Raw genomic sequence first — 24,922 nt, 5'->3', positions numbered from 1 at the left:
TGGTCTTCACCTTCCCCCTGCAGCCTATTCACAGGCACAACAGGTTTGGGGATCTGTTCTTGCCCAGAGAAGGAACATCTCATGGTGCGCATCCTCGGCAGAGCCTGTTCCCGAAAAGGCAAACGTCCAGCTCCTTGTCCCACACGGAAGGTGGCAGCCCTGAAAGCTGTTGCTCGTCTTCACCTTCCCCCTGCAGCCTAGTCACAGGCACAACAGGTTTTGGGATCTGTGCTTGCCCAGAGAAGGAACATCTCACGGTGCGCATCCTCGGCAGAGCCTGTTCCCGAAAAGGCAAACGTCCGGCTCCTTGTCCCACACGGAAGGTGGCAGCCCGGAAAGCTGTTGCTGGTCTTCACCTTCCCCCTGCAGCCTATTCACAGGCACAACAGGTTTTGGGATCTGTGCTTGCCCAGAGAAGGAACATCTCACGGTGCGCATCCTCGGCAGAGCCTGTTCCCGAAAAGGCAAACGTCCGGCTCCTTGTCCCACACGGAAGGTGGCAGCCCGGAAAGCTGTTGCTGGTCTTCACCTTCCCCCTGCAGCCTATTCACAGGCACAACAGGTTTTGGGATCTGTGCTTGCCCAGAGAAGGAACATCTCACGGTGCGCATCCTCGGCAGAGCCTGTTCCCGAAAAGGCAAACGTCCGGCTCCTTGTCCCACACGGAAGGTGGCAGCCCGGAAAGCTGTTGCTGGTCTTCACCTTCCCCCTGCAGCCTATTCACAGGCACAACAGGTTTTGGGATCTCTGCTTGCCCAGAGAAGGAACATCTCACGGTGCGCATGCTCGGCAGAGCCTGTTCCCGAAAAGGCAAACGTCCGGCTCCTTGTCCCACACGGAAGGTGGCAGCCCGGAAAGCTGTTGCTGGTCTTCACCTTCCCCCTGCAGCCTATTCACAGGCACCACCGCACTGGGAATCTCTGCTTTCCCAAAGACTCAATCTCTCATGGTGCGCATCCTCGGCAGAGCCTGTTCCCGAAAAGGCAAACGTCCGGCTCCTTGTCCAACACGGAAGGTGGCAGCCCTGAAAGCTGTTGCTGGTCTTCACCTTCCCTCTGCAGCCTATTCACAGGCACAACAGGTTTTGGGATCTGTGCTTGCCCAGAGAAGGAACATCTCACGGTGCGCATCCTCGGCAGAGCCTGTTCCCGAAAAGGCAAACGTCCGGCTCCTTGTCCCACACGGAAGGTGGCAGCCCGGAAAGCTGTTGCTGGTCTTCACCTTCCCCCTGCAGCCTATTCACAGGCACAACAGGTTTTGGGATCTGTGCTTGCCCAGAGAAGGAACATCTCACAGTGCGCATCCTCGGCAGAGCCTGTTCCCGAAAAGGCAAACGTCCGGCTCCTTGTCCCACACGGAAGGTGGCAGCCCGGAAAGCTGTTGCTGGTCTTCACCTTCCCCCTGCAGCCTATTCACAGGCACCACCGCACTGGGAATCTCTGCTTTCCCAAAGACGCAATCTCTCACGGTGCGCATCCTCGGCAGAGCCTGTTCCCGAAAAGGCAAACGTCCGGCTCCTTGTCCCACACGGAAGGTGGCAGCCCGGAAAGCTGTTGCTGGTCTTCACCTTCCCCCTGCAGCCTATTCACAGGCACAACAGGTTTTGGGATCTGTGCTTGCCCAGAGAAGGAACATCTCACGGTGCGCATCCTCGGCAGAGCCTGTTCCCGAAAAGGCAAACGTCCGGCTCCTTGTCCCACACGGAAGGTGGCAGCCCGGAAAGCTGTTGCTGGTCTTCACCTTCCCCCTGCAGCCTATTCACAGGCACAACAGGTTTTGGGATCTGTGCTTGCCCAGAGAAGGAACATCTCACGGTGCGCATCCTCGGCAGAGCCTGTTCCCGAAAAGGCAAACGTCCGGCTCCTTGTCCCACACGGAAGGTGGCAGCCCGGAAAGCTGTTGCTCGTCTTCACCTTCCCCCTGCAGCCTATTCACAGGCACAACAGGTTTTGGGATCTGTGCTTGCCCAGAGAAGGAACATCTCACGGTGCGCATCCTCGGCAGAGCCTGTTCCCGAAAAGGCAAACGTCCGGCTCCTTGTCCCACACGGAAGGTGGCAGCCCGGAAAGCTGTTGCTGGTCTTCACCTTCCCCCTGCAGCCTAGTCACAGGCACAACAGGTTTTGGGATCTGTGCTTGCCCAGAGAAGGAACATCTCACGGTGCGCATGCTCGGCAGAGCCTGTTCCCGAAAAGGCAAACGTCCGGCTCCTTGTCCCACACGGAAGGTGACAGCCCTGAAAGCTGTTGCTGGTCTTCACCTTCCCCCTGCAGCCTATTCACAGGCACAACAGGTTTTGGGATCTGTGCTTGCCCAAAGACGCAATCTCTCACGGTGCGCATCCTCGGCAGAGCCTGTTCCCAAAAAGGCAAACGTCCGGCTCCTTGTCCCACACGGAAGGTGGCAGCCCTGAAAGCTGTTGCTGGTCTTCACCTTCCCCGTGCAGCCTATTCACAGGCACAACAGGTTTTGGGATCTCTGCTTTCCCAGAGACGCAATCTCTCACGGTGCGCATCCTCGGCAGAGCCTATTCCCGAAAAGGCAAACGTCCGGCTCCTTGTCCCACACGGAAGGTGGCAGTCCTGAAAGCTCTTGCTGGTCTTCACCTTCCCCCTGCAGCCTATTCACAGGCACAACAGGTTTGGGGATCTGTGCTTGCCCAAAGACGCAATCTCTCACGGTGCGCATCCTCGGCAGAGCGTGTTCCCAAAAAGGCAAACGTCCGGCTCCTTGTCCCACACGGAAGGTGGCAGCCCGGAAAGCTGTTGCTGGTCTTCACCTTCCCCCTGCAGCCTATTCACAGGCACCACCGCACTGGGAATCTCTGCTTTCCCAAAGACGCAATCTCTCACGGTGCGCATCCTCGGCAGAGCCTGTTCCCGAAAAGGCAAACGTCCGGCTCCTTGTCCCACACGGAAGGTGGCAGCCCGGAAAGCTGTTGCTGGTCTTCACCTTCCCCCTGCAGCCTATTCACAGGCACAACAGGTTTTGGGATCTGTGCTTGCCCAGAGAAGGAACATCTCACGGTGCGCATCCTCGGCAGAGCCTGTTCCCGAAAAGGCAAACGTCCGGCTCCTTGTCCCACACGGAAGGTGGCAGCCCGGAAAGCTCTTGCTGGTCTTCACCTTCCCCCTGCAGCCTATTCACAGGCACAACAGGTTTTGGGATCTGTGCTTGCCCAGAGAAGGAACATCTCACAGTGCGCATCCTCGGCAGAGCCTGTTCCCGAAAAGGCAAACGTCCGGCTCCTTGTCCCACACGGAAGGTGGCAGCCCGGAAAGCTGTTGCTGGTCTTCACCTTCCCCCTGCAGCCTATTCACAGGCACAACAGGTTTTGGGATCTGTGCTTGCCCAGAGAAGGAACATCTCACGGTGCGCATCCTCGGCAGAGCCTGTTCCCGAAAAGGCAAACGTCCGGCTCCTTGTCCCACACGGAAGGTGGCAGCCCGGAAAGCTGGTGCTGGTCTTCACCTTCCCCCTGCAGCCTAGTCACAGGCACAACAGGTTTTGGGATCTGTGCTTGCCCAGAGAAGGAACATCTCACGGTGCGCATCCTCGGCAGAGCCTGTTCCCGAAAAGGCAAACGTCCGGCTCCTTGTCCCACACGGAAGGTGGCAGCCCGGAAAGCTGTTGCTGGTCTTCACCTTCCCCCTGCAGCCTATTCACAGGCACAACAGGTTTTGGGATCTGTGCTTGCCCAGAGAAGGAACATCTCACGGTGCGCATCCTCGGCAGAGCCTGTTCCCGAAAAGGCAAACGTCCGGCTCCTTGTCCCACACGGAAGGTGGCAGCCCTGAAAGCTGTTGCTGGTCTTCACCTTCCCCCTGCAGCCTATTCACAGGCACAACAGGTTTTGGGATCTGTGCTTGCCCAAAGACGCAATCTCTCACGGTGCGCATCCTCGGCAGAGCCTGTTCCCGAAAAGGCAAACGTCCGGCTCCTTGTCCCACACGGAAGGTGGCAGCCCGGAAAGCTGTTGCTGGTCTTCACCTTCCCCCTGCAGCCTATTCACAGGCACAACAGGTTTTGGGATCTCTGCTTGCCCAGAGAAGGAACATCTCACGGTGCGCATCCTCGGCAGAGCCTGTTCCCGAAAAGGCAAACGTCCGGCTCCTTGTCCCACACGGAAGGTGGCAGCCCGGAAAGCTGTTGCTGGTCTTCACCTTCCCCCTGCAGCCTAGTCACAGGCACAACAGGTTTTGGGATCTGTGCTTGCCCAGAGAAGGAACATCTCACGGTGCGCATCCTCGGCAGAGCCTGTTCCCGAAAAGGCAAACGTCCGGCTCCTTGTCCCACACGGAAGGTGGCAGCCCGGAAAGCTCTTGCTGGTCTTCACCTTCCCCCTGCAGCCTATTCACAGGCACAACAGGTTTGGGGATCTGTTCTTGCCCAGAGAAGGAACATCTCATGGTGCGCATCCTCGGCAGAGCCTGTTCCCGAAAAGGCAAACGTCCAGCTCCTTGTCCCACACGGAAGGTGGCAGCCCTGAAAGCTGTTGCTCGTCTTCACCTTCCCCCTGCAGCCTAGTCACAGGCACAACAGGTTTTGGGATCTGTGCTTGCCCAGAGAAGGAACATCTCACGGTGCGCATCCTCGGCAGAGCCTGTTCCCGAAAAGGCAAACGTCCGGCTCCTTGTCCCACACGGAAGGTGGCAGCCCGGAAAGCTGTTGCTGGTCTTCACCTTCCCCCTGCAGCCTATTCACAGGCACAACAGGTTTTGGGATCTGTGCTTGCCCAGAGAAGGAACATCTCACGGTGCGCATCCTCGGCAGAGCCTGTTCCCGAAAAGGCAAACGTCCGGCTCCTTGTCCCACACGGAAGGTGGCAGCCCGGAAAGCTGTTGCTGGTCTTCACCTTCCCCCTGCAGCCTATTCACAGGCACAACAGGTTTTGGGATCTGTGCTTGCCCAGAGAAGGAACATCTCACGGTGCGCATCCTCGGCAGAGCCTGTTCCCGAAAAGGCAAACGTCCGGCTCCTTGTCCCACACGGAAGGTGGCAGCCCGGAAAGCTGTTGCTGGTCTTCACCTTCCCCCTGCAGCCTATTCACAGGCACAACAGGTTTTGGGATCTGTGCTTGCCCAGAGAAGGAACATCTCACGGTGCGCATGCTCGGCAGAGCCTGTTAACGAAAAGGCAAACGTCCGGCTCCTTGTCCCACACGGAAGGTGGCAGCCCGGAAAGCTGTTGCTGGTCTTCACCTTCCCCCTGCAGCCTATTCACAGGCACAACAGGTTTGGGGATCTGTTCTTGCCCAGAGAAGGAACATCTCATGGTGCGCATCCTCGGCAGAGCCTGTTCCCGAAAAGGCAAACGTCCGGCTCCTTGTCCCACACGGAAGGTGGCAGCCCTGAAAGCTGTTGCTCGTCTTCACCTTCCCCCTGCAGCCTAGTCACAGGCACAACAGGTTTTGGGATCTCTGCTTGCCCAGAGAAGGAACATCTCACGGTGCGCATCCTCGGCAGAGCCTGTTCCCGAAAAGGCAAACGTCCGGCTCCTTGTCCCACACGGAAGGTGGCAGCCCGGAAAGCTGTTGCTGGTCTTCACCTTCCCCCTGCAGCCTATTCACAGGCACAACAGGTTTTGGGATCTGTGCTTGCCCAGAGAAGGAACATCTCACGGTGCGCATCCTCGGCAGAGCCTGTTCCCGAAAAGGCAAACATCCGGCTCCTTGTCCCACACGGAAGGTGGCAGCCCGGAAAGCTGTTGCTGGTCTTCACCTTCCCCCTGCAGCCTATTCACAGGCACAACAGGTTTTGGGATCTGTGCTTGCCCAGAGAAGGAACATCTCACGGTGCGCATCCTCGGCAGAGCCTGTTCCCGAAAAGGCAAACGTCCGGCTCCTTGTCCCACACGGAAGGTGGCAGCCCGGAAAGCTGTTGCTGGTCTTCACCTTCCCCCTGCAGCCTATTCACAGGCACAACAGGTTTGGGGATCTGTGCTTGCCCAAAGACGCAATCTCTCACGGTGCGCATCCTCGGCAGAGCCTGTTCCCAAAAAGGCAAACGTCCGGCTCCTTGTCCCACACGGAAGGTGGCAGCCCTGAAAGCTGTTGCTGGTCTTCACCTTCCCCCTGCAGCCTATTCACAGGCACAACAGGTTTTGGGATCTGTGCTTGCCCAGAGAAGGAACATCTCACGGTGCGCATCCTCGGCAGAGCCTGTTCCCGAAAAGGCAAACGTCCGGCTCCTTGTCCCACACGGAAGGTGGCAGCCCGGAAAGCTGTTGCTGGTCTTCACCTTCCCCCTGCAGCCTATTCACAGGCACCACCGCACTGGGAATCTCTGCTTTCCCAAAGACGCAATCTCTCACGGTGCGCATCCTCGGCAGAGCCTGTTCCCGAAAAGGCAAACGTCCGGCTCCTTGTCCCACACGGAAGGTGGCAGCCCGGAAAGCTGTTGCTGGTCTTCACCTTCCCCCTGCAGCCTATTCACAGGCACAACAGGTTTTGGGATCTGTGCTTGCCCAGAGAAGGAACATCTCACGGTGCGCATCCTCGGCAGAGCCTGTTCCCGAAAAGGCAAACGTCCGGCTCCTTGTCCCACACGGAAGGTGGCAGCCCTGAAAGCTGTTGCTGGTCTTCACCTTCCCCCTGCAGCCTATTCACAGGCACAACAGGTTTTGGGATCTGTGCTTGCCCAAAGACGCAATCTCTCACGGTGCGCATCCTCGGCAGAGCCTGTTCCCAAAAAGGCAAATGTCCGGCTCCTTGTCCCACACGGAAGGTGGCAGCCCTGAAAGCTGTTGCTGGTCTTCACCTTCCCCCTGCAGCCTATTCACAGGCACAACAGGTTTTGGGATCTGTGCTTGCCCAGAGAAGGAACATCTCACGGTGCGCATCCTCGGCAGAGCCTGTTCCCGAAAAGGCAAACGTCCGGCTCCTTGTCCCACACGGAAGGTGGCAGCCCGGAAAGCTGTTGCTGGTCTTCACCTTCCCCCTGCAGCCTATTCACAGGCACAACAGGTTTTGGGATCTGTGCTTGCCCAGAGAAGGAACATCTCACGGTGCGCATCCTCGGCAGAGCCTGTTCCCGAAAAGGCAAACGTCCGGCTCCTTGTCCCACACGGAAGGTGGCAGCCCGGAAAGCTCTTGCTGGTCTTCACCTTCCCCCTGCAGCCTATTCACAGGCACAACAGGTTTGGGGATCTGTTCTTGCCCAGAGAAGGAACATCTCATGGTGCGCATCCTCGGCAGAGCCTGTTCCCGAAAAGGCAAACGTCCGGCTCCTTGTCCCACACGGAAGGTGGCAGCCCTGAAAGCTGTTGCTCGTCTTCACCTTCCCCCTGCAGCCTATTCACAGGCACAACAGGTTTTGGGATCTGTGCTTGCCCAGAGAAGGAACATCTCACGGTGCGCATCCTCGGCAGAGCCTGTTCCCGAAAAGGCAAACGTCCGGCTCCTTGTCCCACACGGAAGGTGGCAGCCCGGAAAGCTGTTGCTGGTCTTCACCTTCCCCCTGCAGCCTATTCACAGGCACAACAGGTTTTGGGATCTGTGCTTGCCCAGAGAAGGAACATCTCACGGTGCGCATCCTCGGCAGAGCCTGTTCCCGAAAAGGCAAACATCCGGCTCCTTGTCCCACACGGAAGGTGGCAGCCCGGAAAGCTGTTGCTGGTCTTCACCTTCCCCCTGCAGCCTATTCACAGGCACAACAGGTTTTGGGATCTGTGCTTGCCCAGAGAAGGAACATCTCACGGTGCGCATCCTCGGCAGAGCCTGTTCCCGAAAAGGCAAACGTCCGGCTCCTTGTCCCACACGGAAGGTGGCAGCCCGGAAAGCTGTTGCTGGTCTTCACCTTCCCCCTGCAGCCTATTCACAGGCACAACAGGTTTGGGGATCTGTGCTTGCCCAAAGACGCAATCTCTCACGGTGCGCATCCTCGGCAGAGCCTGTTCCCAAAAAGGCAAACGTCCGGCTCCTTGTCCCACACGGAAGGTGGCAGCCCGGAAAGCTGTTGCTGGTCTTCACCTTCCCCCTGCAGCCTATTCACAGGCACAACAGGTTTGGGGATCTGTGCTTGCCCAGAGAAGGAACATCTCACGGTGCGCATCCTCGGCAGAGCCTGTTCCCGAAAACGCAAACGTCCGGCTCCTTGTCCCACACGGAAGGTGGCAGCCCTGAAAGCTGTTGCTGGTCTTCACCTTCCCCCTGCAGCCTAGTCACAGGCACAACAGGTTTTGGGATCTGTGCTTGCCCAGAGAAGGAACATCTCACGGTGCGCATCCTCGGCAGAGCGTGTTCCCGAAAAGGCAAACGTCCGGCTCCTTGTCCCACACGGAAGGTGGCAGCCCGGAAAGCTCTTGCTGGTCTTCACCTTCCCCCTGCAGCCTATTCACAGGTACAACAGGTTTGGGGATCTGTTCTTGCCCAGAGAAGGAACATCTCATGGTGCGCATCCTCGGCAGAGCCTGTTCCCGAAAAGGCAAACGTCCGGCTCCTTGTCCCACACGGAAGGTGGCAGCCCGGAAAGCTGTTGCTGGTCTTCACCTTCCCCCTGCAGCCTATTCACAGGCACAACAGGTTTTGGGATCTGTGCTTGCCCAGAGAAGGAACATCTCACGGTGCGCATGCTCGGCAGAGCCTGTTCCCGAAAAGGCAAACGTCCGGCTCCTTGTCCCACACGGAAGGTGGCAGCCCGGAAAGCTGTTGCTGGTCTTCACCTTCCCCCTGCAGCCTATTCACAGGCACAACAGGTTTTGGGATCTGTGCTTGCCCAGAGAAGGAACATCTCACGGTGCGCATCCTCGGCAGAGCCTGTTCCCGAAAAGGCAAACCTCCGGCTCCTTGTCCCACACGGAAGGTGGCAGCCCGGAAAGCTGTTGCTGGTCTTCACCTTCCCCCTGCAGCCTATTCACAGGCACAACAGGTTTTGGGATCTGTGCTTGCCCAGAGAAGGAACATCTCACGGTGCGCATCCTCGGCAGAGCCTGTTCCCGAAAAGGCAAACGTCCGGCTCCTTGTCCCACACGGAAGGTGGCAGCCCGGAAAGCTGTTGCTGGTCTTCACCTTCCCCCTGCAGCCTAGTCACAGGCACAACAGGTTTTGGGATCTGTGCTTGCCCAGAGAAGGAACATCTCACGGTGCGCATCCTCGGCAGAGCCTGTTCCCGAAAAGGCAAACGTCCGGCTCCTTGTCCCACACGGAAGGTGGCAGCCCGGAAAGCTCTTGCTGGTCTTCACCTTCCCCCTGCAGCCTATTCACAGGCACAACAGGTTTGGGGATCTGTTCTTGCCCAGAGAAGGAACATCTCATGGTGCGCATCCTCGGCAGAGCCTGTTCCCGAAAAGGCAAACGTCCGGCTCCTTGTCCCACACGGAAGGTGGCAGCCCTGAAAGCTGTTGCTCGTCTTCACCTTCCCCCTGCAGCCTATTCACAGGCACAACAGGTTTTGGGATCTGTGCTTGCCCAGAGAAGGAACATCTCACGGTGCGCATCCTCGGCAGAGCCTGTTCCCGAAAAGGCAAACGTCCGGCTCCTTGTCCCACACGGAAGGTGGCAGCCCGGAAAGCTGTTGCTGGTCTTCACCTTCCCCCTGCAGCCTATTCACAGGCACAACAGGTTTTGGGATCTGTGCTTGCCCAGAGAAGGAACATCTCACGGTGCGCATCCTCGGCAGAGCCTGTTCCCGAAAAGGCAAACATCCGGCTCCTTGTCCCACACGGAAGGTGGCAGCCCGGAAAGCTGTTGCTGGTCTTCACCTTCCCCCTGCAGCCTATTCACAGGCACAACAGGTTTTGGGATCTGTGCTTGCCCAGAGAAGGAACATCTCACGGTGCGCATCCTCGGCAGAGCCTGTTCCCGAAAAGGCAAACGTCCGGCTCCTTGTCCCACACGGAAGGTGGCAGCCCGGAAAGCTGTTGCTGGTCTTCACCTTCCCCCTGCAGCCTATTCACAGGCACAACAGGTTTGGGGATCTGTGCTTGCCCAAAGACGCAATCTCTCACGGTGCGCATCCTCGGCAGAGCCTGTTCCCAAAAAGGCAAACGTCCGGCTCCTTGTCCCACACGGAAGGTGGCAGCCCGGAAAGCTGTTGCTGGTCTTCACCTTCCCCCTGCAGCCTATTCACAGGCACAACAGGTTTTGGGATCTGTGATTGCCCAGAGAAGGAACATCTCACGGTGCGCATCCTCGGCAGAGCCTGTTCCCGAAAAGGCAAACGTCCGGCTCCTTGTCCCACACGGAAGGTGGCAGCCCGGAAAGCTGTTGCTGGTCTTCACCTTCCCCCTGCAGCCTATTCACAGGCACCACCGCACTGGGAATCTCTGCTTTCCCAAAGACGCAATCTCTCACGGTGCGCATCCTCGGCAGAGCCTGTTCCCGAAAAGGCAAACGTCCGGCTCCTTGTCCCACACGGAAGGTGGCAGCCCGGAAAGCTGTTGCTGGTCTTCACCTTCCCCCTGCAGCCTATTCACAGGCACAACAGGTTTTGGGATCTGTGCTTGCCCAGAGAAGGAACATCTCACGGTGCGCATCCTCGGCAGAGCCTGTTCCCGAAAAGGCAAACGTCCGGCTCCTTGTCCCACACGGAAGGTGGCAGCCCGGAAAGCTGTTGCTGGTCTTCACCTTCCCCCTGCAGCCTATTCACAGGCACAACAGGTTTTGGGATCTGTGCTTGCCCAGAGAAGGAACATCTCACGGTGCGCATGCTCGGCAGAGCCTGTTCCCGAAAAGGCAAACGTCCGGCTCCTTGTCCCACACGGAAGGTGGCAGCCCGGAAAGCTGTTGCTGGTCTTCACCTTCCCCCTGCAGCCTATTCACAGGCACCACCGCACTGGGAATCTCTGCTTTCCCAAAGACTCAATCTCTCATGGTGCGCATCCTCGGCAGAGCCTGTTCCCGAAAAGGCAAACATCCGGATCCTTGTCCAACACGGAAGGTGGCAGCCCTGAAAGCTGTTGCTGGTCTTCACCTTCCCTCTGCAGCCTATTCACAGGCACAACAGGTTTTGGGATCTGTGCTTGCCCAGAGAAGGAACATCTCACGGTGCGCATCCTCGGCAGAGCCTGTTCCCGAAAAGGCAAACGTCCGGCTCCTTGTCCCACACGGAAGGTGGCAGCCCGGAAAGCTGTTGCTGGTCTTCACCTTCCCCCTGCAGCCTATTCACAGGCACAACAGGTTTTGGGATCTGTGCTTGCCCAGAGAAGGAACATCTCACAGTGCGCATCCTCGGCAGAGCCTGTTCCCGAAAAGGCAAACGTCCGGCTCCTTGTCCCACACGGAAGGTGGCAGCCCGGAAAGCTGTTGCTGGTCTTCACCTTCCCCCTGCAGCCTATTCACAGGCACCACCGCACTGGGAATCTCTGCTTTCCCAAAGACGCAATCTCTCACGGTGCGCATCCTCGGCAGAGCCTGTTCCCGAAAAGGCAAACGTCCGGCTCCTTGTCCCACACGGAAGGTGGCAGCCCGGAAAGCTGTTGCTGGTCTTCACCTTCCCCCTGCAGCCTATTCACAGGCACAACAGGTTTTGGGATCTGTGCTTGCCCAGAGAAGGAACATCTCACGGTGCGCATCCTCGGCAGAGCCTGTTCCCGAAAAGGCAAACGTCCGGCTCCTTGTCCCACACGGAAGGTGGCAGCCCGGAAAGCTGTTGCTGGTCTTCACCTTCCCCCTGCAGCCTATTCACAGGCACAACAGGTTTTGGGATCTGTGCTTGCCCAGAGAAGGAACATCTCACAGTGCGCATCCTCGGCAGAGCCTGTTCCCGAAAAGGCAAACGTCCGGCTCCTTGTCCCACACGGAAGGTGGCAGCCCGGAAAGCTGTTGCTGGTCTTCACCTTCCCCCTGCAGCCTATTCACAGGCACAACAGGTTTTGGGATCTGTGCTTGCCCAGAGAAGGAACATCTCACGGTGCGCATCCTCGGCAGAGCCTGTTCCCGAAAAGGCAAACGTCCGGCTCCTTGTCCCACACGGAAGGTGGCAGCCCGGAAAGCTGGTGCTGGTCTTCACCTTCCCCCTGCAGCCTATTCACAGGCACAACAGGTTTTGGGATCTGTGCTTGCCCAGAGAAGGAACATCTCACGGTGCGCATCCTCGGCAGAGCCTGTTCCCGAAAAGGCAAACGTCCGGCTCCTTGTCCCACACGGAAGGTGGCAGCCCGGAAAGCTGTTGCTGGTCTTCACCTTCCCCCTGCAGCCTATTCACAGGCACAACAGGTTTTGGGATCTGTGCTTGCCCAGAGAAGGAACATCTCACGGTGCGCATCCTCGGCAGAGCCTGTTCCCGAAAAGGCAAACGTCCGGCTCCTTGTCCCACACGGAAGGTGGCAGCCCTGAAAGCTGTTGCTGGTCTTCACCTTCCCCCTGCAGCCTATTCACAGGCACAACAGGTTTTGGGATCTGTGCTTGCCCAAAGACGCAATCTCTCACGGTGCGCATCCTCGGCAGAGCCTGTTCCCGAAAAGGCAAACGTCCGGCTCCTTGTCCCACACGGAAGGTGGCAGCCCGGAAAGCTGTTGCTGGTCTTCACCTTCCCCCTGCAGCCTATTCACAGGCACAACAGGTTTTGGGATCTGTGCTTGCCCAGAGAAGGAACATCTCACGGTGCGCATCCTCGGCAGAGCCTGTTCCCGAAAAGGCAAACGTCCGGCTCCTTGTCCCACACGGAAGGTGGCAGCCCTGAAAGCTGTTGCTGGTCTTCACCTTCCCCCTGCAGCCTAGTCACAGGCACAACAGGTTTTGGGATCTGTGCTTGCCCAGAGAAGGAACATCTCACGGTGCGCATCCTCGGCAGAGCCTGTTCCCGAAAAGGCAAACGTCCGGCTCCTTGTCCCACACGGAAGGTGGCAGCCCGGAAAGCTCTTGCTGGTCTTCACCTTCCCCCTGCAGCCTATTCACAGGCACAACAGGTTTGGGGATCTGTTCTTGCCCAGAGAAGGAACATCTCATGGTGCGCATCCTCGGCAGAGCCTGTTCCCGAAAAGGCAAACGTCCAGCTCCTTGTCCCACACGGAAGGTGGCAGCCCTGAAAGCTGTTGCTGGTCTTCACCTTCCCCCTGCAGCCTATTCACAGGCACAACAGGTTTTGGGATCTGTGCTTGCCCAGAGAAGGAACATCTCACGGTGCGCATCCTCGGCAGAGCCTGTTCCCGAAAAGGCAAACGTCCGGCTCCTTGTCCCACACGGAAGGTGGCAGCCCGGAAAGCTGTTGCTGGTCTTCACCTTCCCCCTGCAGCCTATTCACAGGCACAACAGGTTTTGGGATCTGTGCTTGCCCAGAGAAGGAACATCTCACGGTGCGCATCCTCGGCAGAGCCTGTTCCCGAAAAGGCAAACGTCCGGCTCCTTGTCCCACACGGAAGGTGGCAGCCCGGAAAGCTGTTGCTGGTCTTCACCTTCCCCCTGCAGCCTATTCACAGGCACAACAGGTTTTGGGATCTGTGCTTGCCCAGAGAAGGAACATCTCACGGTGCGCATCCTCGGCAGAGCCTGTTCCCGAAAAGGCAAACGTCCGGCTCCTTGTCCCACACGGAAGGTGGCAGCCCGGAAAGCTGTTGCTGGTCTTCACCTTCCCCCTGCAGCCTATTCACAGGCACAACAGGTTTTGGGATCTGTGCTTGCCCAGAGAAGGAACATCTCACGGTGCGCATGCTCGGCAGAGCCTGTTCCCGAAAAGGCAAACGTCCGGCTCCTTGTCCCACACGGAAGGTGGCAGCCCGGAAAGCTGTTGCTGGTCTTCACCTTCCCCCTGCAGCCTATTCACAGGCACCACCGCACTGGGAATCTCTGCTTTCCCAAAAACTCAATCTCTCATGGTGCGCATCCTCGGCAGAGCCTGTTCCCGAAAAGGCAAACGTCCGGCTCCTTGTCCAACACGGAAGGTGGCAGCCCTGAAACCTGTTGCTGGTCTTCACCTTCCCTCTGCAGCCTATTCACAGGCACAACAGGTTTTGGGATCTGTGCTTGCCCAGAGAAGGAACATCTCACGGTGCGCATCCTCGGCAGAGCCTGTTCCCGAAAAGGCAAACGTCCGGCTCCTTGTCCCACACGGAAGGTGGCAGCCCGGAAAGCTGTTGCTGGTCTTCACCTTCCCCCTGCAGCCTATTCACAGGCACAACAGGTTTTGGGATCTGTGCTTGCCCAGAGAAGGAACATCTCACAGTGCGCATCCTCGGCAGAGCCTGTTCCCGAAAAGGCAAACGTCCGGCTCCTTGTCCCACACGGAAGGTGGCAGCCCGGAAAGCTGTTGCTGGTCTTCACCTTCCCCCTGCAGCCTATTCACAGGCACCACCGCACTGGGAATCTCTGCTTTCCCAAAGACGCAATCTCTCACGGTGCGCATCCTCGGCAGAGCCTGTTCCCGAAAAGGCAAACGTCCGGCTCCTTGTCCCACACGGAAGGTGGCAGCCCGGAAAGCTGTTGCTGGTCTTCACCTTCCCCCTGCAGCCTATTCACAGGCACAACAGGTTTTGGGATCTCTGCTTGCCCAGAGAAGGAACATCTCACGGTGCGCATCCTCGGCAGAGCCTGTTCCCGAAAAGGCAAACGTCCGGCTCCTTGTCCCACACGGAAGGTGGCAGCCCGGAAAGCTCTTGCTGGTCTTCACCTTCCCCCTGCAGCCTATTCACAGGCACAACAGGTTTTGGGATCTGTGCTTGCCCAAAGACGCAATCTCTCACGGTGCGCATCCTCGGCAGAGCCTGTTCCCAAAAAGGCAAACGTCCGGCTCCTTGTCCCACACGGAAGGTGGCAGCCCGGAAAGCTGTTGCTCGTCTTCACCTTCCCCCTGCAGCCTATTCACAGGCACAACAGGTTTTGGGATCTGTGCTTGCCCAGAGAAGGAACATCTCACGGTGCGCATCCTCGGCAGAGCCTGTTCCCGAAAAGGCAAACGTCCGGCTCCTTGTCCCACACGGAAGGTGGCAGCCCGGAAAGCTGTTGCTGGTCTTCACCTTCCCCCTGCAGCCTAGTCACAGGCACAACAGGTTTTGGGATCTGTGCTTGCCCAGAGAAGGAACATCTCACGGTGCGCATGCTCGGCAGAGCCTGTTCCCGAAAAGGCAAACGTCCGGCTCCTTGTCCCACACGGAAGGTGACAGCCCTGAAAGCTGTTGCTGGTCTTCACCTTCCCCCTGCAGCCTATTCACAGGCACAACAGGTTTTGGGATCTGTGCTTGCCCAAAGACGCAATCTCTCACGGTGCGCATCCTCGGCAGAGCCTGTTCCCAAAAAGGCAAACGTCCGGCTCCTTGTCCCGCACGGAAGGTGGCAGCCCTGAAAGCTGTTGCTGGTCTTCACCTTCCCCGTGCAGCCTATTCACAGGCACAACAGGTTTTGGGATCTCTGCTTTCCCAGAGACGCAATCTCTCACGGTGCGCATCCTCGGCAGAGCTTGTTCCCAAAAAGGCAAACGTCCGGCTCCTTGTCCCACACGGAAGGTGGCAGTCCTGAAAGCTCTTGCTGGTCTTCACCTTCCCCCTGCAGCCTATTCACAGGCACAACAGGTTTGGGGATCTGTGCTTGCCCAAAGACGCAATCTCTCACGGTGCGCATCCTCGGCAGAGCGTGTTCCCAAAAAGGCAAACGTCCGGCTCCTTGTCCCACACGGAAGGTGGCAGCCCGGAAAGCTGTTGCTGGTCTTCACCTTCCCCCTGCAGCCTATTCACAGGCACAACAGGTTTTGGGATCTCTGCTTTCCCAGAGAAGGAACATCTCACGGTGCGCATCCTCGGCAGAGCCTGTTCCCGAAAAGGCAAACGTCCGGCTCCTTGTCCCACACGGAAGGTGGCAGCCCGGAAAGCTGTTGCTGGTCTTCACCTTCCCCCTGCAGCCTATTCACAGGCACAACAGGTTTTGGGATCTGTGCTTGCCCAGAGAAGGAACATCTCACAGTGCGCATCCTCGGCAGAGCCTGTTCCCGAAAAGGCAAACGTCCGGCTCCTTGTCCCACACGGAAGGTGGCAGCCCGGAAAGCTGTTGCTGGTCTTCACCTTCCCCCTGCAGCCTATTCACAGGCACCACCGCACTGGGAATCTCTGCTTTCCCAAAGACGCAATCTCTCACGGTGCGCATCCTCGGCAGAGCCTGTTCCCGAAAAGGCAAACGTCCGGCTCCTTGTCCCACACGGAAGGTGGCAGCCCGGAAAGCTGTTGCTGGTCTTCACCTTCCCCCTGCAGCCTATTCACAGGCACAACAGGTTTTGGGATCTGTGCTTGCCCAGAGAAGGAACATCTCACGGTGCGCATCCTCGGCAGAGCCTGTTCCCGAAAAGGCAAACGTCCGGCTCCTTGTCCCACACGGAAGGTGGCAGCCCGGAAAGCTGTTGCTGGTCTTCACCTTCCCCCTGCAGCCTATTCACAGGCACAACAGGTTTTGGGATCTGTGCTTGCCCAGAGAAGGAACATCTCACGGTGCGCATCCTCGGCAGAGCCTGTTCCCGAAAAGGCAAACGTCCGGCTCCTTGTCCCACACGGAAGGTGGCAGCCCGGAAAGCTGTTGCTGGTCTTCACCTTCCCCCTGCAGCCTATTCACAGGCACAACAGGTTTGGGGATCTCTGCTTTCCCAGAGAAGGAACATCTCACGGTGCGCATCCTCGGCAGAGCCTGTTCCCGAAAAGGCAAACGTCCGGCTCCTTGTCCCACACGGAAGGTGGCAGCCCGGAAAGCTGTTGCTGGTCTTCACCTTCCCCCTGCAGCCTATTCACAGGCACAACAGGTTTTGGGATCTGTGCTTGCCCAGAGAAGGAACATCTCACAGTGCGCATCCTCGGCAGAGCCTGTTCCCGAAAAGGCAAACGTCCGGCTCCTTGTCCCACACGGAAGGTGGCAGCCCGGAAAGCTGTTGCTGGTCTTCACCTTCCCCCTGCAGCCTATTCACAGGCACCACCGCACTGGGAATCTCTGCTTTCCCAAAGACGCAATCTCTCACGGTGCGCATCCTCGGCAGAGCCTGTTCCCGAAAAGGCAAACGTCCGGCTCCTTGTCCCACACGGAAGGTGGCAGCCCGGAAAGCTGTTGCTGGTCTTCACCTTCCCCCTGCAGCCTATTCACAGGCACAACAGGTTTGGGGATCTCTGCTTTCCCAGAGAAGGAACATCTCACGGTGCGCATCCTCGGCAGAGCCTGTTCCCGAAAAGGCAAACGTCCGGCTCCTTGTCCCACACGGAAGGTGGCAGCCCGGAAAGCTGTTGCTGGTCTTCACCTTCCCCCTGCAGCCTATTCACAGGCACAACAGGTTTTGGGATCTGTGCTTGCCCAGAGAAGGAACATCTCACAGTGCGCATCCTCGGCAGAGCCTGTTCCCGAAAAGGCAAACGTCCGGCTCCTTGTCCCACACGGAAGGTGGCAGCCCGGAAAGCTGTTGCTGGTCTTCACCTTCCCCCTGCAGCCTATTCACAGGCACCACCGCACTGGGAATCTCTGCTTTCCCAAAGACGCAATCTCTCACGGTGCGCATCCTCGGCAGAGCCTGTTCCCGAAAAGGCAAACGTCCGGCTCCTTGTCCCACACGGAAGGTGGCAGCCCGGAAAGCTGTTGCTGGTCTTCACCTTCCCCCTGCAGCCTATTCACAGGCACAACAGGTTTTGGGATCTGTGCTTGCCCAGAGAAGGAACATCTCACGGTGCGCATCCTCGGCAGAGCCTGTTCCCGAAAAGGCAAACGTCCGGCTCCTTGTCCCACACGGAAGGTGGCAGCCCGGAAAGCTGTTGCTGGTCTTCACCTTCCCCCTGCAGCCTATTCACAGGCACAACAGGTTTTGGGATCTGTGCTTGCCCAGAGAAGGAACATCTCACGGTGCGCATCCTCGGCAGAGCCTGTTCCCGAAAAGGCAAACGTCCGGCTCCTTGTCCCACACGGAAGGTGGCAGCCCTGAAAGCTGTTGCTGGTCTTCACCTTCCCCCTGCAGCCTATTCACAGGCACAACAGGTTTTGGGATCTGTGCTTGCCCAAAGACGCAATCTCTCACGGTGCGCATCCTCGGCAGAGCCTGTTCCCAAAAAGGCAAACGTCCGGCTCCTTGTCCCACACGGAAGGTGGCAGCCCTGAAAGCTGTTGCTGGTCTTCACCTTCCCCCTGCAGCCTATTCACAGGCACAACAGGTTTTGGGATCTGTGCTTGCCCAGAGAAGGAACATCTCACGGTGCGCATCCTCGGCAGAGCCTGTTCCCGAAAAGGCAAACGTCCGGCTCCTTGTCCCACACGGAAGGTGGCAGCCCGGAAAGCTCTTGCTGGTCTTCACCTTCCCCCTGCAGCCTATTCACAGGCACAACAGGTTTTGGGATCTGTGCTTGCCCAGAGAAGGAACATCTCACGGTGCGCATCCTCGGCAGAGCCTGTTCCCGAAAAGGCAAACGTCCGGCTCCTTGTCCCACACGGAAGGTGGCAGCCCGGAAAGCTCTTGCTGGTCTTCACCTTCCCCCTGCAGCCTATTCACAGGCACAACAGGTTTGGGGATCTGTTCTTGCCCAGAGAAGGAACATCTCATGGTGCGCATCCTCGGCAGAGCCTGTTCCCGAAAAGGCAAACGTCCGGCTCCTTGTCCCACACGGAAGGTGGCAGCCCTGAAAGCTGTTGCTCGTCTTCACCTTCCCCCTGCAGCCTAGTCACAGGCACAACAGGTTTTGGGATCTCTGCTTGCCCAGAGAAGGAACATCTCACGGTGCGCATCCTCGGCAGAGCCTGTTCCCGAAAAGGCAAACGTCCGGCTCCTTGTCCCACACGGAAGGTGGCAGCCCGGAAAGCTGTTGCTGGTCTTCACCTTCCCCCTGCAGCCTATTCACAGGCACAACAGGTTTTGGGATCTGTGCTTGCCCAGAGAAGGAACATCTCACGGTGCGCATCCTCGGCAGAGCCTGTTCCCGAAAAGGCAAACATCCGGCTCCTTGTCCCACACGGAAGGTGGCAGCCCGGAAAGCTGTTGCTGGTCTTCACCTTCCCCCTGCAGCCTATTCACAGGCACAACAGGTTTTGGGATCTGTGCTTGCCCAGAGAAGGAACATCTCACGGTGCGCATCCTCGGCAGAGCCTGTTCCCGAAAAGGCAAACGTCCGGCTCCTTGTCCCACACGGAAGGTGGCAGCCCGGAAAGCTGTTGCTGGTCTTCACCTTCCCCCTGCAGCCTATTCACAGGCACAACAGGTTTGGGGATCTGTGCTTGCCCAAAGACGCAATCTCTCACGGTGCGCATCCTCGGCAGAGCCTGTTCCCAAAAAGGCAAACGTCCGGCTCCTTGTCCCACACGGAAGGTGGCAGCCCGGAAAGCTGTTGCTGGTCTTCACCTTCCCCCTGCAGCCTATTCACAGGCACAACAGGTTTTGGGATCTGTGCTTGCCCAGAGAAGGAACATCTCACGGTGCGCATCCTCGGCAGAGCCTGTTCCCGAAAAGGCAAACGTCCGGCTCCTTGTCCCACACGGAAGGTGGCAGCCCGGAAAGCTGTTGCTGGTCTTCACCTTCCCCCTGCAGCCTATTCACAGGCACCACCGCACTGGGAATCTCTGCTTTCCCAAAGACGCAATCTCTCACGGTGCGCATCCTCGGCAGAGCCTGTTCCCGAAAAGGCAAACGTCCGGCTCCTTGTCCCACACGGAAGGTGGCAGCCCGGAAAGCTGTTGCTGGTCTTCACCTTCCCCCTGCAGCCTATTCACAGGCACAACAGGTTTTGGGATCTGTGCTTGCCCAAAGACGCAATCTCTCACGGTGCGCATCCTCGGCAGAGCCTGTTCCCGAAAAGGCAAACGTCCGGCTCCTTGTCCCACACGGAAGGTGGCAGCCCTGAAAGCTGTTGCTGGTCTTCACCTTCCCCCTGCAGCCTATTCACAGGCACAACAGGTTTTGGGATCTGTGCTTGCCCAGAGAAGGAACATCTCACGGTGCGCATCCTCGGCAGAGCCTGTTCCCGAAAAGGCAAACGTCCGGCTCCTTGTCCCACACGGAAGGTGGCAGCCCGGAAAGCTGTTGCTGGTCTTCACCTTCCCCCTGCAGCCTATTCACAGGCACAACAGGTTTTGGGATCTCTGCTTGCCCAGAGAAGGAACATCTCACGGTGCGCATCCTCGGCAGAGCCTGTTCCCGAAAAGGCAAACGTCCGGCTCCTTGTCCCACACGGAAGGTGGCAGCCCGGAAAGCTCTTGCTGGTCTTCACCTTCCCCCTGCAGCCTATTCACAGGCACAACAGGTTTGGGGATCTGTTCTTGCCCAGAGAAGGAACATCTCATGGTGCGCATCCTCGGCAGAGCCTGTTCCCGAAAAGGCAAACGTCCGGCTCCTTGTCCCACACGGAAGGTGGCAGCCCTGAAAGCTGTTGCTCGTCTTCACCTTCCCCCTGCAGCCTAGTCACAGGCACAACAGGTTTTGGGATCTGTGCTTGCCCAGAGAAGGAACATCTCACGGTGCGCATCCTCGGCAGAGCCTGTTCCCGAAAAGGCAAACGTCCGGCTCCTTGTCCCACACGGAAGGTGGCAGCCCGGAAAGCTGTTGCTGGTCTTCACCTTCCCCCTGCAGCCTATTCACAGGCACAACAGGTTTTGGGATCTGTGCTTGCCCAGAGAAGGAACATCTCACGGTGCGCATCCTCGGCAGAGCCTGTTCCCGAAAAGGCAAACATCCGGCTCCTTGTCCCACACGGAAGGTGGCAGCCCGGAAAGCTGTTGCTGGTCTTCACCTTCCCCCTGCAGCCTATTCACAGGCACAACAGGTTTGGGGATCTGTGCTTGCCCAAAGACGCAATCTCTCACGGTGCGCATCCTCGGCAGAGCCTGTTCCCGAAAAGGCAAACGTCCGGCTCCTTGTCCCACACGGAAGGTGGCAGCCCGGAAAGCTGTTGCTGGTCTTCACCTTCCCCCTGCAGCCTATTCACAGGCACAACAGGTTTGGGGATCTGTGCTTGCCCAAAGACGCAATCTCTCACGGTGCGCATCCTCGGCAGAGCCTGTTCCCAAAAAGGCAAACGTCCGGCTCCTTGTCCCACACGGAAGGTGGCAGCCCGGAAAGCTGTTGCTGGTCTTCACCTTCCCCCTGCAGCCTATTCACAGGCACAACAGGTTTGGGGATCTGTGCTTGCCCAGAGAAGGAACATCTCACGGTGCGCATCCTCGGCAGAGCCTGTTCCCGAAAAGGCAAACGTCCGGCTCCTTGTCCCACACGGAAGGTGGCAGCCCGGAAAGCTGTTGCTGGTCTTCACCTTCCCCCTGCAGCCTATTCACAGGCACCACCGCACTGGGAATCTCTGCTTTCCCAAAGACGCAATCTCTCACGGTGCGCATCCTCGGCAGAGCCTGTTCCCGAAAAGGCAAACGTCCGGCTCCTTGTCCCACACGGAAGGTGGCAGCCCGGAAAGCTGTTGCTGGTCTTCACCTTCCCCCTGCAGCCTATTCACAGGCACAACAGGTTTTGGGATCTGTGCTTGCCCAGAGAAGGAACATCTCACGGTGCGCATCCTCGGCAGAGCCTGTTCCCGAAAAGGCAAACGTCCGGCTCCTTGTCCCACACGGAAGGTGGCAGCCCGGAAAGCTGTTGCTGGTCTTCACCTTCCCCCTGCAGCCTATTCACAGGCACAACAGGTTTTGGGATCTGTGCTTTCCCAGAGAAGGAACATCTCACGGTGCGCATCCTCGGCAGAGCCTGTTCCCGAAAAGGCAAACGTCCGGCTCCTTGTCCCACACGGAAGGTGGCAGCCCTGAAAGCTGTTGCTGGTCTTCACCTTCCCCCTGCAGCCTATTCACAGGCACCACCGCACTGGGAATCTCTGCTTTCCCAAAGACTCAATCTCTCATGGTGCGCATCCTCGGCAGAGCCTGTTCCCGAAAAGGCAAACATCCGGCTCCTTGTCCAACACGGAAGGTGGCAGCCCTGAAAGCTGTTGCTGGTCTTCACCTTCCCTCTGCAGCCTATTCACAGGCACAACAGGTTTTGGGATCTGTGCTTGCCCAGAGAAGGAACATCTCACGGTGCGCATCCTCGGCAGAGCCTGTTCCCGAAAAGGCAAACGTCCGGCTCCTTGTCCCACACGGAAGGTGGCAGCCCGGAAAGCTGTTGCTGGTCTTCACCTTCCCCCTGCAGCCTATTCACAGGCACAACAGGTTTTGGGATCTGTGCTTGCCCAGAGAAGGAACATCTCACAGTGCGCATCCTCGGCAGAGCCTGTTCCCGAAAAGGCAAACGTCCGGCTCCTTGTCCCACACGGAAGGTGGCAGCCCGGAAAGCTGTTGCTGGTCTTCACCTTCCCCCTGCAGCCTATTCACAGGCACCACCGCACTGGGAATCTCTGCTTTCCCAAAGACGCAATCTCTCACGGTGCGCATCCTCGGCAGAGCCTGTTCCCGAAAAGGCAAACGTCCGGCTCCTTGTCCCACACGGAAGGTGGCAGCCCGGAAAGCTGTTGCTGGTCTTCACCTTCCCCCTGCAGCCTATTCACAGGCACAACAGGTTTTGGGATCTGTGCTTGCCCAGAGAAGGAACATCTCACGGTGCGCATCCTCGGCAGAGCCTGTTCCCGAAAAGGCAAACGTCCGGCTCCTTGTCCCACACGGAAGGTGGCAGCCCGGAAAGCTCTTGCTGGTCTTCACCTTCCCCCTGCAGCCTATTCACAGGCACAACAGGTTTTGGGATCTGTGCTTGCCCAGAGAAGGAACATCTCACGGTGCGCATCCTCGGCAGAGCCTGTTCCCGAAAAGGCAAACGTCCGGCTCCTTGTCCCACACGGAAGGTGGCAGCCCGGAAAGCTGTTGCTCGTCTTCACCTTCCCCCTGCAGCCTATTCACAGGCACAACAGGTTTTGGGATCTGTGCTTGCCCAGAGAAGGAACATCTCACGGTGCGCATCCTCGGCAGAGCCTGTTCCCGAAAAGGCAAACGTCCGGCTCCTTGTCCCACACGGAAGGTGGCAGCCCTGAAAGCTGTTGCTGGTCTTCACCTTCCCCCTGCAGCCTATTCACAGGCACAACAGGTTTTGGGATCTGTGCTTGCCCAAAGACGCAATCTCTCACGGTGCGCATCCTCGGCAGAGCCTGTTCCCAAAAAGGCAAACGTCCGGCTCCTTGTCCCACACGGAAGGTGGCAGCCCGGAAAGCTGTTGCTGGTCTTCACCTTCCCCCTGCAGCCTATTCACAGGCACAACAGGTTTGGGGATCTGTGCTTGCCCAGAGAAGGAACATCTCACGGTGCGCATCCTCGGCAGAGCCTGTTCCCGAAAAGGCAAACGTCCGGCTCCTTGTCCCACACGGAAGGTGGCAGCCCTGAAAGCTCTTGCTGGTCTTCACCTTCCCCCTGCAGCCTAGTCACAGGCACAACAGGTTTTGGGATCTGTGCTTGCCCAGAGAAGGAACATCTCACGGTGCGCATCCTCGGCAGAGCGTGTTCCCGAAAAGGCAAACGTCCGGCTCCTTGTCCCACACGGAAGGTGGCAGCCCGGAAAGCTCTTGCTGGTCTTCACCTTCCCCCTGCAGCCTATTCACAGGTACAACAGGTTTGGGGATCTGTTCTTGCCCAGAGAAGGAACATCTCATGGTGCGCATCCTCGGCAGAGCCTGTTCCCGAAAAGGCAAACGTCCGGCTCCTTGTCCCACACGGAAGGTGGCAGACCTGAAAGCTGTTGCTGCTCTTCACCTTCCCCCTGCAGCCTATTCACAGGCACAACAGGTTTTGGGATCTGTGCTTGCCCAGAGAAGGAACATCTCACGGTGCGCATCCTCGGCAGAGCCTGTTCCCGAAAAGGCAAACGTCCGGCTCCTTGTCCCACACGGAAGGTGGCAGCCCGGAAAGCTGTTGCTCGTCTTCACCTTCCCCCTGCAGCCTAGTCACAGGCACAACAGGTTTTGGGATCTGTGCTTGCCCAGAGAAGGAACATCTCACGGTGCGCATCCTCGGCAGAGCCTGTTCCCGAAAAGGCAAACGTCCGGCTCCTTGTCCCACACGGAAGGTGGCAGCCCGGAAAGCTGTTGCTGGTCTTCACCTTCCCCCTGCAGCCTATTCACAGGCACAACAGGTTTTGGGATCTGTGCTTGCCCAGAGAAGGAACATCTCACGGTGCGCATCCTCGGCAGAGCCTGTTCCCGAAAAGGCAAACCTCCGGCTCCTTGTCCCACACGGAAGGTGGCAGCCCGGAAAGCTGTTGCTGGTCTTCACCTTCCCCCTGCAGCCTATTCACAGGCACAACAGGTTTTGGGATCTGTGCTTGCCCAGAGAAGGAACATCTCACGGTGCGCACCCACGGCAGAGCGTGTTCCCGAAAAGGCAAACGTCCGGCTCCTTGTCCCACACGGAAGGTGGCAGCCCGGAAAGCTGTTGCTGGTCTTCACCTTCCCCCTGCAGCCTATTCACAGGCACAACAGGTTTGGGGATCTGTGCTTGCCCAAAGACGCAATCTCTCACGGTGCGCATCCTCGGCAGAGCCTGTTCCCAAAAAGGCAAACGTCCGGCTCCTTGTCCCACACGGAAGGTGGCAGACCTGAAAGCTGTTGCTGGTCTTCACCTTCCCCCTGCAGCCTATTCACAGGCACAACAGGTTTTGGGATCTGTGCTTGCCCAGAGAAGGAACATCTCACGGTGCGCATCCTCGGCAGAGCCTGTTCCCGAAAAGGCAAACGTCCGGCTCCTTGTCCCACACGGAAGGTGGCAGCCCGGAAAGCTGTTGCTGGTCTTCACCTTCCCCCTGCAGCCTAGTCACAGGCACAACAGGTTTTGGGATCTGTGCTTGCCCAGAGAAGGAACATCTCACGGTGCGCATCCTCGGCAGAGCCTGTTCCCGAAAAGGCAAACGTCCGGCTCCTTGTCCCACACGGAAGGTGGCAGCCCGGAAAGCTCTAGCTGGTCTTCACCTTCCCCCTGCAGCCTATTCACAGGCACAACAGGTTTGGGGATCTGTTCTTGCCCAGAGAAGGAACATCTCATGGTGCGCATCCTCGGCAGAGCCTGTTCCCGAAAAGGCAAACGTCCGGCTCCTTGTCCCACACGGAAGGTGGCAGCCCTGAAAGCTGTTGCTCGTCTTCAC

The sequence above is a fragment of the Haliaeetus albicilla genome, unplaced genomic scaffold, assembly GCF_947461875.1.
Source record: "Haliaeetus albicilla unplaced genomic scaffold, bHalAlb1.1 scaffold_34, whole genome shotgun sequence".
Classification (NCBI taxonomy): domain Eukaryota; kingdom Metazoa; phylum Chordata; class Aves; order Accipitriformes; family Accipitridae; genus Haliaeetus; species Haliaeetus albicilla.
This window is presented reverse-complemented; position numbering follows the sequence as displayed.